This window comes from Lactuca virosa, chromosome 3 (genome assembly GCF_052849685.1).
Source record: "Lactuca virosa cultivar CGN04683 chromosome 3, Lactuca_virosa_CGN04683_v6, whole genome shotgun sequence".
In the NCBI taxonomy this organism is placed as follows: Eukaryota; Viridiplantae; Streptophyta; class Magnoliopsida; order Asterales; family Asteraceae; genus Lactuca; species Lactuca virosa.
Genome location: NC_136428.1, coordinates 127,286,608 through 127,303,096, shown reverse-complemented (window position 1 = coordinate 127,303,096; position 16,489 = coordinate 127,286,608).

Genomic DNA, 16,489 nt, shown 5'->3' with positions numbered 1-16,489 from the left:
AAATTAAAATTTCAGTTTATTAATTTCAATTAATTTTATAAATGAGATAAATCACAATAGACATTTAGTGGTATATATTATAATTTATTATATGACATAATTTTGTGATTTTTAGTAACATTTATTAATATAAATGACTGTTTTACTAGTATTTATCATTGTAATGACATAAATGCAACATGTTCATTCCTTAAGTCCAAAGCCATAAACCTAGCAGTTTAGGTCTATCTTAGTAAAATAAATTTTTGAAATAATAAAATATAACTAAAATCAATCAATTAAATATAATAAAATAGATATTGATAATAAATATAGTGGTAAAAATCAAATAGAAGTTTATTAATTAGAGTCGAATTTATCAAATCATGTTAGAAGGATTGAAGCTGCTCGTTTATAAAAGTTGAAATTTGGTTATTGTTGACCAAATAGGACTTGAATCTTATATAATATGTTGGGTTTACAACCCCATGTGGGTTTGATGTCGGGGTTTCAAACCCGGTAAAGCATAATTTGTGTGCCTCTTGCAAATATGGCCCATGTGTGTGGAAATTTTCCCTGGAAATCCCCTTGGGGCTGGGTTTGCCCGCTTTGCGGATCTCGAACTCGGGGTCTACTCTGGAATGTTGGGTAGATGCTTCAGTTATATCATTTACCGTTTCCAAAAAAAGTAATAAGGGACGAATTATGATAATAACCAATAGTAAGGGAAATATTTAAGTGAGGGTTCTCCCAGAGAGAGAGAGAGAGAGAGAGAGAGAGATAGAGAGAGAGAGAGAGAGAGAGACTTCAATATGGGGAGAACTCTATGATCTAACATTAAAGCTTGAAATAGGAGTTTGGGTTAATTTTTTAAAGAACCAAGTTAGGGGATGAGAACTAAAAGTCAAGATCAAGTTTGAAAGCTGAATCTATTCTCATCCTTCTATGAATGGCGATCTAGGGTTTGGTCTTATGGAATATGGTTTATGACTTATGGCTTACGGCTTATGGTTTATGGCTGAATACATAGGGTCATGATTTGTGGTGGATTGCTTTTGACTTATGACTTATTGCTTATAGATTAATGTATATGGCTTAGGGTTTAGGTTTATAGCTTATGGCTTAGGGTTTGTGGCCTATAACTTAGAGATTAGAACTTAATTAGGCTTATAACTTATGGCTTATGCTTATTGCTTAGGGCTTAGGTATTAAGGTGTATAGCTTATGGGTTATTGCATATGGTTTATAGATTATAGCTTATGAATTATTGCTTGTGGCTCATTGCTTATGTCTTATGGTTATAGCTTAAGGATTATGGACCATGGAATATGGCTAAGGACTTAAGGTATATGGTTTAAAACTTATGGGTTCTAACTTGGGATTTAAGGCCTATAGCTTATATTTTAGAGCTTAAGGCACATGGTTTAAGGCTTATGGCTTGTATCTTGTGGTTTATACCTTATGGCTTATAACTTATTGATTATGGATTATGGCTTATAGGTTTAATTATTGTTTGAAAATAAAACATATTATTTAATTTTTATGTAAGGCCGTTGAAAACTATATTGAATTGTAATATATATATATATATATATATATATATATATATATATATATATATATATATATATATATAATTGTAAAAATAAATTGGTATGATTGGTGTTGTTCTCTTAGATATTTTAATTATATTGTCTAATCTTCTAGCATTTCTTTTATAAAATTTCACAGTTAAAAAAAACATAATTACAAATAGATAGATATATAAATATATTTACGTAAAATTATACTTTTCTATACATTTTTACAAAATCATTTTCCCTCCATGTTTATTTTCCCCAAATTTGAACTTCTATAAAATTTTATTTTCCCCCTTTAAACATTTAAGCATTTAGCCCTAATTACCTAAAGCCGAACAGACTCTTATTGTCTCAATCTTAGATTCACGAACACACCTCTCATCGTATCGCCATTCATTGTCTCATTCCATGCTTATTGTCGTCGCCATCATCGGCCGTCTACTGCCGCCATCTTCGGCCTTCAAATGTCGCTATCACAGACTCTAACGCCTAATGTCTCCTCTTCCCGTCATCCTTCTCGTTGACCCTGCTCATCAATATTTAATGTTCACCATAGTCGCCATGTTCATCGCCATCTCGTGACGCCTACTGACAAAGTTCGATACAGTCTATAACTGATTGCTGATATACGTTTGAGAAATGATGAATGAGATGGACTAAGAAAACAAAAAGCGTGGGCGCCAACGTCTTGAGAAACTAATCGTCGACTGCCGAGATCGAGGAGACTGGAGACGTCGATGTCTCTCTAATCGATTGTGTCTGATTCTCTGAAGTATCGAGTAAATTCATCATTCTCAACCTCTCATTATAATTTCTCAACTTCTCTCTAACTCTTCTAAACCTAGTTGTTAATGCCAGCTGATTTCTTTAATTTTCATACTAATCTGGGATTTCTCTACTATAAACTTCCTGGTATTGTGATTTCTGAAGAATAAAGTGATAGGATCACCGAAAATCTCAATAATTTTGGTGTTTTTGAGTTCCAGTTTGGTTTTGGGTAAGTTAGGAGTTCTGAATTTTCATTCTCTGCTTCATAATTTTTGATCTTGTCGATTTCTTAGCTTCATAGTTTCTATAATTTTGTGTTCTTTTCTCATTTTCTGTACTACTCATTCTATTTTCTGAGTTCTGAGTTCTGAATTCTGATATTGAGTTTGTTTTTTTATCTAATTTCTGAATAACAGGTAACTGGTAGCCCAAAGTCAGAAGAAGTTGATATTTTTTGATTTCTGAATAGTGAATAAGAGGCTACTGGTCTTCAAATTTAGGTTGTATCTCTTTTCTGTTTTTTATCTGATTTCTGGTCCCTTTTATGTCTTTTTTTTCTAATTCCAATTTCTAATTTTTGTTTTGTTTATTTGTTTGTCTGTTTCAGGAGTTGGACTCTTCGATTTCTTTTATGTTGTTTTAGGTTTTCTTCTGAGTTTTTAGAGGCAGCAGAAGGTATAGTTTTCTTTCATTGTCCTATATGCTTTTTTTTCTTATGCTATCATTGAGCTTGAATCATTTGGGTTGGTGATTTTGTTATAGTTTCTTCTCAGGAACTATGTCTGATATGGTAATTACTAATTACAATTACTCTAATTTAATCATTCTTCCTTAAACTAATGATTCAAAACCAACTTATCCATCTTTCTTGAACAGGGGAATAAACTATCAACACCATCTTTTTCATAGGTTGGTCTATGTTTATAGTTTATAAATTAATCCACTATTTTTTTGGGTTTTTGTAAGTGTATGCTAATGGAGCATCATTTGATAGGGTTAGAGAACAAATTACATCATTGTTGTGCATTTGTTTGTTGTGATAAAGATAAAACTACGTAGAAAGATTGTATATTAAAACTAGAGAATTCACAACAGTTGAGGAGGCATATAAATTTTTGTTCCATGACCAAAATACCTTGTGCAAGCCGATTCAAAGGTATGTTTATGTTAACTTCTTTGTGCATTACACTTTTTTTTCTTCATAAACTAGCATGCTAAGTTTTTAATGAACTCATTTTTTTGTTTCAACGTTGTTGGTATAGGTACCAGATATTATATCACATCAAGACCATCAACTTCAAAACTCAAAGAAAAGGAAACCAACTTACATATCATCTGATACCCTTCTAAAGAAGACATGGAGCAATACCAATAAGATGAATGCCTAGTTATGTCTAGGTTTTTGGTTTATGATGTGTTTGGTTTTTTTACCATAATATAAATACTTGCAATTAGTGCAATTTTCTTTTTTTGGCATTTTAATTAGGAATTTAATGTACGGATTTGGATTTCAATTATTACTAATATCAAATTATGAATTTTGATATCGTTTCATATTGTTGGGGTTGGTTACTTTAATTAAAATTATTTTGATGTGTCTACAATGTAGAAAAAGTAACAATAAAAATTGAATTATTGTGGCTTTAATATAAATTTGGCCATGTTTTATAGGTTTTCAATGTCTCTATAATTATACAATGGTTACTTTATATCACTTTTTAACGTGTGGCTAAATGGTTAACAATAGCCATAATATACAAAAATTATGAGTCTACAGTTGTTTTAAAATGATGTTTATTCTAAAGTTTTTGTGACTAAGTTAAACAATAACAACATGAAAAACAATTTATGTGGCAAATAAACACCATAATTGATTGTTGTTGAGACTAAATACTAGCAAATCGTCACTTACATCATTAATTATATGTGTCCATTTATCGAACATGGACATGTTCACTGTAATTATATGTGTCTAAAATATACCCAATACTCTTAATATGATACCGAATAGTCCTTAATTTTAACAAAATGTGTGTCTTTATAATACTTATGATTGTATTTCACTTAACTGTGTGTCTCTATACGATAGGTTATAGTCACAAAAGTTGAATTTTCTTTGTTACTAATTATTAGCAATTCGCCACTTATGGAATTAATTACATGTGGCCATTTAGCAAACATGACCATGCTCACCGTAATTACATGTATATAAAAGATACACAATAGTCTTAATAAAATTTAAATTGTGTGACAATATAAAAGAAAACAACTACACTAAAACATCATGAATGTCGCAAGTTGGTGATATACAATCACCACAGTTACTAAATAAATGTGTCTACTGACGGTTTAACGCTACAATATTGGATATTTAAGGAACAAAATTCCGTACACATTTGCCACACTTTTATAATTTGGCCACATGTTTTCATATCATACGGACACTACATTTTAAAGTGACCATAAGACCCATACGACGGCGTCACCTTCTGTCACACTTTCAGTGAAAAATAAAATGTCACTATACGCATATGGTCACACGTTTTTGGTGTGACTGTAAGTCATTTTTCTTGTAGTGCCCCCATCCTTGGTTTGGGGGTGTGACATATTCACATATGATTCCTTTCCATTCACAATATTTCGTTCCAGCCATTCTACCGATGTTCACATAATTGCATTCCAACCCTATTCCGCGGCCGATTACAAACCATGTTATATAATTCCATTCTAACTAAACCTAATCAGCCATGAATATATGTTAAATGGGACAACTTTAAACGTGAAATATATTAAATGGGACAACATTAAAACGAATAGTGATCCTTCTTGGGTATAAAGTATCTCTTTCTTTTTTACATTATGTGAAAATAAAACTTATCGGGACTAAACGAATTTGGTTAAATAAAAAATTAGTAACCGAATTAATTGATTTTTTGTTCGAAATAAATATGAAACAGAGAAAGAATTTACCTTCTTGGGTATAAATAGAGACAATTGTAACTGATATGTTTTGAAGAATACAACAACAATCCACTTCGACAATATTAACCTTTTTTCTAGTAGTGAAATTCCAAATTGTAACTGATAATAGAAGTGTGGATATTGTTGTAATTGATATGTTTTGAAGAATACTGTGTGACAACCCGAAATTTCTATTCTGTACAACCATCCACTTCAATAGAAGTCAAAACTGTTTCTGCTAATTTTCAAGCTTTTTTGAATAAGTTTGAGTGTTTTAGAGTTAGTACTTTAGGAGATATCAGGAGAGAAGATGCCCTACGGTTTATTGTGCAACAATAATGTCCCAACACTCCAAGAGTTTGGAGTTTACGGACTAAACAAAGGTGTTTACGGCCGTAAACCCTAAAAGGGGTATAAATATGACACTTAGTCATATTTACCACTTTTTTCACATTTTCAAGAACTAGAGCTCATTTTTCTCTCAAGTATCATCCGACTTTTCTTCTACATCTTCAAGAAGGTGAGTGTTTCTTGCCTTGTTTAGTCGATATCTTCCTTAATCTAGTGATCTCACATGATTTCATCCGTGAAATTATTCCATTTGTGTAGATCTTTGAGTGTTCTTAGTTTCACCAAGAACACACACTAGTGTTCTTGGACTTCTAGCACCTTTTCAAGCTTCTACATAGTAAGTACTCTTACCTTGGCTTGTTATAAGACTTGTTACACTTCTAAAACATCTAGAAATCACAAGGAAACAGTAGATCAAAGGTGTTTACGGTCCAAGATGTTCATGGACCGTAAACCCTAATAAAGGGGCCAAAGTGTGCCCTAGTCCCTTACCAAGCCTTGTAAACTAGTCTAGACCCCATCCTTGATGTGCTTAGGACTTAATACATCAAAAAGACCATAAACTATATGGGTTTACGGCCGTAAACACATGGAGAAGTGGTCCATGGGCCGTAAACTCCATTTAGGAGTGAAATGATGCCACAAACACTTCCTAAGGCTTATACTTGAAGTAGGATGCTTCCTTATGACTTGAAAAGCTTCAAAACACAAAATGGTAGAAGTGCTATGAGTTTACGGCTGTAAACGCATGGGTTTACGACTGTAAACTCTAAACGAGTTGGTCACAAAACCATAAACTCCAATAGAGGGTCCCCTTAAACCCTAAACTCAATAGCCAAGTCCTACAACCCTTAGATGCAGTCCTTAGGACTTATAGCACTTAAATCAAGTGTTTTTACATGTCTTAGGATGTCTTAACTTGATTAATTAGTTGTTTTTATGACTAATTGGATACATATATGTGTCATTATATGTTAACTAGGATCCTTGTGTGTGCTCAAGTCTTCACTTGACACTTAGCATCCTATATCAATCCGTTCATCCAAACCACTCACTACAGGTGAGTTCATACCCCTTTATTAACCTTTTAAATGTTTTTAAATGCTTTTATGGGGGGGGGGAATACAAGTTGAATCATTTTAGTTATTATATCAATCACATGTGATTAATAACTACCATACAAGTGGAATTCTTACTTTTCAAACTGTTTTACAAACCCTTTTACATATCAAATACTTTTATCAAACTCTTTTACATGCTAATTTTTTTTTGTAAATCCTTTTCATGCCAATTACTTTTACTTAAACTCTTTTACACTTATATTCTGTTAAATGTATGTCTTTATAGATATAGCTATATAAGTAGGATTGAAAGGACTTAGGACTGATAACTCACCTTACCTCCTGTTCCTCGTTTGGTTGTGGACTTAGGGTATCGGTTATTTGTCTGAAGGTCGTTTGAATCCTAGTTATATATTATGTATATGTATATAGATATAAAGGTTCCTTCTTTCATTCAGTACAATACCTTTGGGTAGCAAAGGCATACATACATGTTTATATATTATAATCATATTACTAGTAAGCTACTATAGGTGTAGTTTAAGGAGTTACTAATACTATTACTAGAACAATGAAACATACAATGAGTCAGTTCATACATGAGTCATAATACATAGTGAAGAGAAACAAACCTAATACATAGTGAAGAGAAACAAACCTAATACATAGTGAAGAGAAACAAACCTAATACATAGTGAAGAGAAACAAACATAATACATAGTGATGAGAAACAAACATAATACATAGTGATGAGAAACAAACATAATACATAGTGATGAGAAACAAACAATACATTACAGAGAGAACACACATACATGCTACATAGAGGAAGAACACACAATACAGCTAGCACATACATTACATATACATTACTTCAGTATGTGAGCCACGTAACGGGGCATGGCACTACCTGCCATGAGCGTTTTGTATCCAGAATCTCCTTAATTGGGGAGCGTATGACTTTGTGTATAGATCTATACTAGATTGACTATCCTACACCTTGCTACTCGCTATAGTGGGACTTGCAAGTCTACGGGTGCCAAACGTCATTTCTTACGACGTCTTACATCATCGTTTTTCTATGAGTCGGTAGCAGGGTACATGCCGATTACATGGTACTTTAGTCAATAATTGGTTTAAGGTAGTTAGTATAGCAGTAGTTACTTAATACAACACTACAATACTATTTCATTTTCCCATTACATTCACTTTGTGAACATTCACACAATGCACTGTAATGTAAAAACTATATTTTTGGTAAATGATAGTCAGATTTGGGAAAATACATACTCTTACAAGAGACACACACACAGACACTAGATGCCTTGGTAGAAGGCTACTTTTAGTAGGAAACATAGGGTTTTCTAGGTGAGTTCAAAAAGTCTTACAAAACATCTTACAAAACCTCTTACAAAACATCTTACAAATACTTTCGTACAAATACATACACTAATATACTTATGATCTCACTAGCTTTAAAGCTGATACTCGCTTTCAAAATAACTTGTATTCTCAGGTCACTAGTAGACAGGTACCGGAGCCAGGTTTTGAGAAGATGGAGCTCGTTCAAGACTCATCTTTCATTTTGAATTATACTTTGGTGTCTATTAAATTTGACAAGACATACTTGTATTAAAATTATACTATTAATGCAATGGATGATGTTGTTGCTTGTTACTACTTTGCATTGTTCTGATACTGTACATGACGTCCTCCGCCCCAGAACGTTTCTGCCGTTCTTGGTTTTGGGGTGTGACAGATTGGTATCAGAGCATTGTTTATAGTAAATTGAGTATATCAACCCATAAAAGATATACAGACTATAAATACAATAGGGATTAAAATACTCTGATAAAGAGTTTATACTTTTAAATAATAAAATATTTAATTAAGTATACATTCCTGCATTCATACTAAAAACAGTGTCACTAGGACATAACAAAAGTATTACGATTGTTGGGCAGCACAAGTAGACTTAGAGACATATAGTCAAAACTGGGAAGATATAGCCTGATCAACTATATTATCCGAGGTTTGACTAGCATGTGCCTAAGTGTGGTTGTGAGGTTGCAACAAGTCTAAAAAACTTACCCACAATACCACAATGAGAACAATAGAACATAAACCTAACATACTATCAGAGTATTTTATGTGTTACTATAAACTACTTATGTGTTAGATTCTTATATCCCTTTTGTCGCGTAGATAACATGGCTGGATTCCATCCCCAAGACAACTTGTACTTCCCTAACCAAGGTAATGATGGAGGGTTTGAAGCAGAACCAGAAAATGATCACCCAATCCCTATGGATGGTCACCAGGCTGAAGGCTTTGCAGATGGTTCTGACTCTGAGCCTGAAGTTGAGAACCTACCCCCGATGGCTCTTGTCCCAAATCCTAACCCTCGTCCGGATTTTGAAGGCCCGACGTCTCCGTGGGTGGAAAGCTTGGAAACATGGAGCCAAGGGCAGGATTAGCCCCTGTCATCCTAACCCTCGTCCGACTTTTATGACCTGAGCGAAGGGGCCTCAGCAGACAGAGTCTTGCCAATCCTGGTCCGCAGAGTGGCCCGAAATGAGATTCAAGGCAGGACAGCTCTCCATCAAATCACGAAAGTTGTCACCAATGCGAGAATGCATACCCTCCGCACCATTCGTCTGGAAGATGCTCGTGACAGATCTAGAGTAGACCATGAGACCCTGCAGCAAGAGCTAGTTGAAACTCGAGCTGAAGTCATAGAGCTCCGAGTACGCCAAAGGGTGTACGAAAGATACTTACTTGATATGGAGCGTCATCTGGCTGAACTGAGGGTTCACCCAAGGGATAATCATCCCCAGTAGGAGATATTCTACCTTTCTCTCCCTGGTAGAAAGAATAGCCTTCCTATCTATGCTCCATATAGCACTTTTCTATGTAACTACCTTTGTACTGTAAGGGTTTTCTAGTTAGGCAAGTATGCCGTCAAAACTTTTGCTACTTCGGATATGATGTAAGACCTACTTCAAGGTCATTTTTCCCAAACGTATTACATCTTAAATATTAATGATATTGTCAGTCGGCTAATTTCTGTGTCAATCTTTGTTCAAATACTTCCATCCTACTATCGCTAGAATTCTATCTGAAACTCACTCTAGTCAAATTATTGAGCTTTGTTGAATTAGCTCAAGGATTTCTTCCAATTTTTGTCAAAGGTTGGATCCTGTTATCCACCAACCAATGATAGTCTAGTGCAAAATAGCAATCGTCTAGTAACCATTCTATGAACTTACTTCTACTATTCACTAGGACTGCATCATAGGGATGCAGGTCAAACCCTCGAGAACTTACTCCTACTCTTTACATAAATGGTCGAAATACTCCTAAGTTCAACCATCATCACTCACGAACTCATTTTCTTTTCCATAACAGAATCATGTCGTCACCCAGAAATAACAAGCCGAGCAATGAAACCCATATCCTTCACATCGACGCCGCTAATTTCCAAGCCGCGGTATCAGCTGCCGTGGAAGCTATCATTGCAAACCTCAGCCCTAACAATGCAAGAAAGGCTGACAAAGGGGTGGACGAATCCAATCGTTGTATCAATCCGGGAAACCAATAAATGATAATAGTCACAGACTTGCAAAGCAGTAAAACCGAGAAAAGAAAACGAAAGCGCCAAGCCCAAAAGGAGCGCAAGCGATCCCAAAGACTTGCCATACAACAGCAACAAGTGGCAACCCCTGCCATCCCAGTACCGATCAGACCATACGAGGGAAAGCTTCCAAAGTGTGACAAGTGTAGCTTTCATTATAGTGGGGCTTTCCATGAAATGCAATGCTACAATTGCCACAAAATAGGGCACCATGCTCGTAACTGTGGAGCACCGACACGACCCATCACTCCAGTCCCTGACATCGGAGTCAGCCAGGCTTGCTATGGTGGCGGTAAAATCGGACACCTTAAGAGGAATTGTTCGAAAAGGAGGAGCAGCAAAAGCAACCGTGTCCACATAACTCTGACCCGACACATCACTCCCTCCACCAATGCAGGTGCAAGCCAAATATGTCACTTATGTGGTGAGATGGGACACCTCGAGGAGGATTTTCCAATAACAAAGAACTCTGGTGCAGACGGGAAGATACTAAGGATCACAGCCGCAGGAGAGACTACTCCGGACCCACGTTGAAATACTAGGGCGTTTCGTAATAGTAGACTTATAAACTGTTAAAACTAGAGTATAGTCTTTTGCGAGATCCCGTCAGTCAAGGGACTCTCGTGCTGCGTGTACTCGCTTTTTGTAGTATACCCTGTTCGCAGCAGTAGCCGTTTAGATAAAACTAAAATACTTGGACTCTGTAAGAGTTGCACCGTTATGTTTTGTAACACTTTTATTATCCAGTCTAACGCCTTTTATTCCGAGTAGTCCGACATTAACGTTTAACTTGAGTAAATTCGATCCTCACAATGCCAGTTTCATGCCTAGATTCTTTTCTCCGAAATCACCTTTCTAGCAAAGCCATCATTCCAGAACTCCGAGGTACTCATGCAGAGAGTACCTTGTGTCTCGTATCCTTCCCAAAGACACTTCAACAAACCTCCCCGGAGTACCACTCGTACAGTACGTCAAGTTCAACCCGAAGACCCATACGGTTGATATATCGCTGAAGAAGGTATACGCAAGAATGGTATATAATCAAGGTTCTACAGGCTTAGAATTGGTAATTTCACTTCAACTTCTTTTCCTTGTTTGGATGTGGGCTTGAAGAAGAATTATTTATTCGACTGCCTTTTCAGTCTTAATTGTATACGACTCGTATACACGAAACTGTGATTGGTGAACCAAATATGGCTTCTGATATGAACTTTAGGACGGAGACTGCCCAAGACTACGAGTGATGGTACTGCCATGCGGATAAACTTAGAATCCAATCAAATCGCCCTATCGACTAAAAACTGCAGAGATGCAAGGTCTGTCCTGTAAAATTAACGAACTGCTCAGCAAGGGCTTTATAAGACCAAGCTTCTCACCCTGGGGAGCTCCAGTCTTGTTCGTCAAGAGGACAGCCTTCCGAACTCGTTACGGACGCAACGGGTTTGTAGTAGTACCATTCAGATTGACTAATGCGCCCGAAGTATTCATGAAGTTAATGAATAGGGTATGACATCCTTACTTGGATCAGTAGTCATCGTCTTCTTAAATGACACACTTATTTACTCTTGTAGTAAGGAAGAGCATAGTAAGCATCTACGCCAGGATCAGGTAAGATATATCTAGGTCTTAAAAAGCTATACTTGTGGCCTATCATAAAAGTAGAGATACTACCTTTGTGAGTAAATGTCTTACTTGCGTGAAGGTCGAGGTCGAATACCAGAAACCCTCAGGACTACTACAACAGCCGGAAATACCGAAATGGAAGTGAGAGCGGATCACTATGGATTTCATAACCAATTTTCCCAAGACAACGGGTGGACTTGATACCATGTGGGTCATCGTTGATAGATTGACCAAGTCCGCACACTTCCTGTATATCAAAGAAACAGACAAGATGGAGAAACTTACAAGAACTTACATACGGGAGATGGTACGACGGCACGGTGTTCCCATATCCATTATCTCAGACTGAGATAGTAGGTTCACTTCGAGGTTTTGGCGGTCGCTACAAATTTCCCTAGGAACTGGGCTGGACATGAATACAGCCTACCATCCATAGACCGACGGGCAAAGTGAGAGGATTATCCGAACCTTGAAAGATGTTGCGAGCCTGTGTGATAGACTTTGGGGAAAGCATGGGATACTCCTTTACCACTTGTCGAATTGTCCTACAACAACAGTCATCACACGAGCATAAAGGCTGCTCCATTCAAGGCCCTCTATGGCCGAAGGTGCAGATCCCCTCTATGCTGGGCTGAGGTGGGTGATACCCAGTGTGACAACCGTCAAAATTCGAATCGGTTCTAGATTTGACTAGACTTAGTTGCACATATAGGCACTACACATACTAGACTTAGTAACTAGAAGCTAAGTTATAACCTACTAGAAACTTGGAAACAATTAGAATCAATGGATAGTATACTTAGATTTCACATTGATATGTGAATTCTACATCTACTGAGCTGTAGTGACTATCCATATTTGGGTCACTCTTTGACTCGAACAACATTTCATGAATCATATACACACATCATGCACTTGACCTAGAAGTAGAAGTTAATTCAAAGTCTCATAGAAACTTAAGTCAAAGTTGAAGAGTAGGACTAGTATACTTGATTCCTCAATTTCGCTTGAATCTCGGAATCACTACATAGAATGCCAATAAACCGCTAAAAATAAATTACAAACATTATTTATAACTATAAAAGCGTTATAATACCATAAAGTAATTTGAAGTCTCAAAAATACAATTCACTTTGATATCCAAAGATTTATTAAACTCCAAAAACCCTAAAAACCCTAAAAACCCTAAAACCTAAATTTTATAAAGTTTAACATCAAGAATTATATAAAATTTTTTATGAAACTTATAATATTATCTTAAAATAATCAAGTTGGGAAATATAATCAAGGAAATTATAGTTTAATGTACCACCATTTATCCTTATTTTATAAGTGGAAAATCAAGGATTTTATAAAACTGTGTAAAGCTTAAGCATATTTTATAAAAACTTTAGAAATTTATAAAAATTGGGGGAAATGATTTCAATGGGATTTATGATAGAGAAACCCTCTCTCCTCCTCCCAAAAATTGGACTCATCCCCCCCAATACACCATTTTCCCAAGTCATTAATCAATTTCACTCACCCACTCCATCTCTTTCTCTCTCACACTCCCTCACTTCATTTTCTCTCTATTCTCTCTTCCTCTCTCCCTCAACCACGAAATTCTCCTGAAAATGGGTCATAGAACACACCATGAACTCTAAATCTTAATCATCTTGAGGTGTTCTTAAAGGTAAACCCGAAAAACATTCCTTTTCCTTCTTTTTTCCTTCAAGTTTTACTTGTTTTTCATGGATTTTCTCCATCTTCTACTCCATTCTAATGAAAGATCATGAACACATAAACATACACACACACAAACTCACGGTTTTGATGATGATGGTGGTATGATTTCACCCAAAAACAACATGCATGTTGTTAATGGTGAAATCCAAGGACCAAAACCTAAGTCAAAATCAACATAATGCACTTTTCTACAAGTTTTGGGTAAAAATCACCACATGCACCCTAAGTTTTCTATCAAAAATGATTTTTAAACATTTCAAACTCATGAATGGTCTTCAAAACAACATGCATGTGATGATCTTCAAGCTTAGATGCTTGATGATCAATGTTTGTTGTTAAAAGCTTTCAAATATGTTCATGAAGGATTTATTTCCAAATATATATCTAAAACTCCTTTTCTGACCAAATCCGATCTTTCCCAAATTCCCACCAACAAAATGAGATGTTCTACAAATTTTCAGAAAATAATTCATTTTTCTCGAATTACTATAATTAATGCAATAAATTAGGGCAATAATTCATATAAAATACTTTATGAGGTCTATAAATCCTAGGTAAATTCGTGGATGACCCCTATGCTAAATCAAGACCTATCATTAAGTTTCATCGATTTTTGTTACTATTTAGCATGGTTTTGAATTTTTTTTTGTTTAGCCCCAATAAATCATAAAACCACTTTAGACAATTTGAAAAGGCTATCTAATAATTTTCGAAGCTCCTACCCTATCATTAAAACTTTGAAAAATATTTTCAGAATATTTCATAATGTATTCCTATTTTTCCCCGATTTTTGTGTATATAATGGACCAAAAACAGGAAAAATAGTTCTACTCATCCAAAATTCATGAAAATTTACCAAAAGACCTTAAAATATAGTAGAACTCTAAATAAAACTTTTGAAGATTTTTCTATTTAGTATACTATTTTTCTCCTATTTTCTAAGATTAAATACACTTAAATCCACAAAATCGGATTTCAGTATATAAAAACCACATTTGGTATTTTTTCCAAATTATTTACTCTGTAAATGAAGTGTACAAAATTTTTGATAATTTACTTTAACTGTATAATAATTATTATTCAATTAATGATTATTTAAGAGGATTAAACAGAGAAAAATAGCAACACTAATTGAAAAATATCTTTTATATTTTTCAGAGCTTCTATATATGTAATAACAGTATTACAAAAATTTTGGACAATTTTGGAAACTGTTTTCTATTTATCTCCATTGTTATTAGAATAAATGCACAAAAATCATAAAATTGGGTTAAACAGTTTATAAATACATTTTTATATTTTTCCCAGCTTAAGTATGTGTAATGGCAGTACTATAAGAAGTTTGGAGAATTTTCTTAACTAATTGCAATTTTTCATGAATTGATATCTATTTAGAGAATTAAATATAAGAAAATTGGTTATACATATCTAGAAACCATGAAAATTTATCTGGAAGTCTTTTAATGTAGTTAGAACCTAAATCTGAAGTTTGGTAATTTTTATTAACTTTTTACTATTTTTCCATGATTTTATGATTATTCAAGGAATTAAATGGTGAAAAATAATTAGACAAATCAAAAAGTCAAGAAAATTTATCTTAAGGTCTTTAACTTCAATTAAAAATGAAATGCAAAGTTTGGGAAAGTTTAGAACTACATTGATTTAGTTTTTGAATATTTAATCATTGGAATACCTCTTAAAATGTTAAATATTAACATTTCAATAATGAGAATTTTCCACTTGAATTGTTATATAACAATTGATTATTTGAATTAAATTTTCACAGAAAAATGTTTGTAACTTATCAATATTAAATTTTGACACATTATTGGCATAATTCTATTGTAGTAGTAAGTACAATAGTATTAGATTTCAATTAGGGACTCATTAGTGTGTAACATCGTTATAGGAAAACGATAGTTGTACCAGTGGAGCGTAGATTAATGCATCATTTGCATCATCTCAATGCATATTGTGAGTATTCACGCACTCCCCTATTTTCAGTTTTTATGTTTTGGGGTGGAAAAGCATGTCCCGAATAACTATTATTTGTTCGTTGTATTTAAATTGATTTGTATCAAACATGATTGCTATTTTATTGCTATATCTCTCTATGTATGTCTATGCAGCACGGAACATGAGAACTTATCGTCTTAAGGCCCATCCCTTACACTTTTCTCTAACCATTAACTCTTTGAGCCAATGGTCATTGTGGATATCGCTATTAGGAATTGACAACTCCTCACTCGCCCGATTGCTGGAGTGCACGATACCATATAATCTATGAAACGATAAGCATAGATCTTGATAGGGCTTCAGTCATAGGCTTGGTTGAGAACTCATTGTTTGCTCATACACATACAAACTTGTTATTTATTATGGCAATAAACTTGTTTATTAATTATAGCAATAAACTTTGTTTCTCATTACAACAATGAACTTTTATTACTGAAAACTTATATACATGTTTTAGCAATGAAATTGTTTGCTCCTTGTAGCAACGAAATTGATTGCTCATTTTAGCAATGAAACTTGTTTACTCGTTTGAGTAACAAACTTTATCTTCCATGAGAATATCAATGTTGCATCTTATTTGGGCAACATACTTTATCTCTCATGATGAACAAAGAACTTTGGTTTTTTTTACAAACTTATTTACTCATTTTAACAATATACTTTTATTATTGGAAACTTTTATCAAAACTTTGATTTCAATTCATGGAACCAATATTATTTTGTTTATCTGTGAGTACTCACCAACTATTTTTATAGTTGACGCTCGTTTTACATGCTTTTTCAGGAAT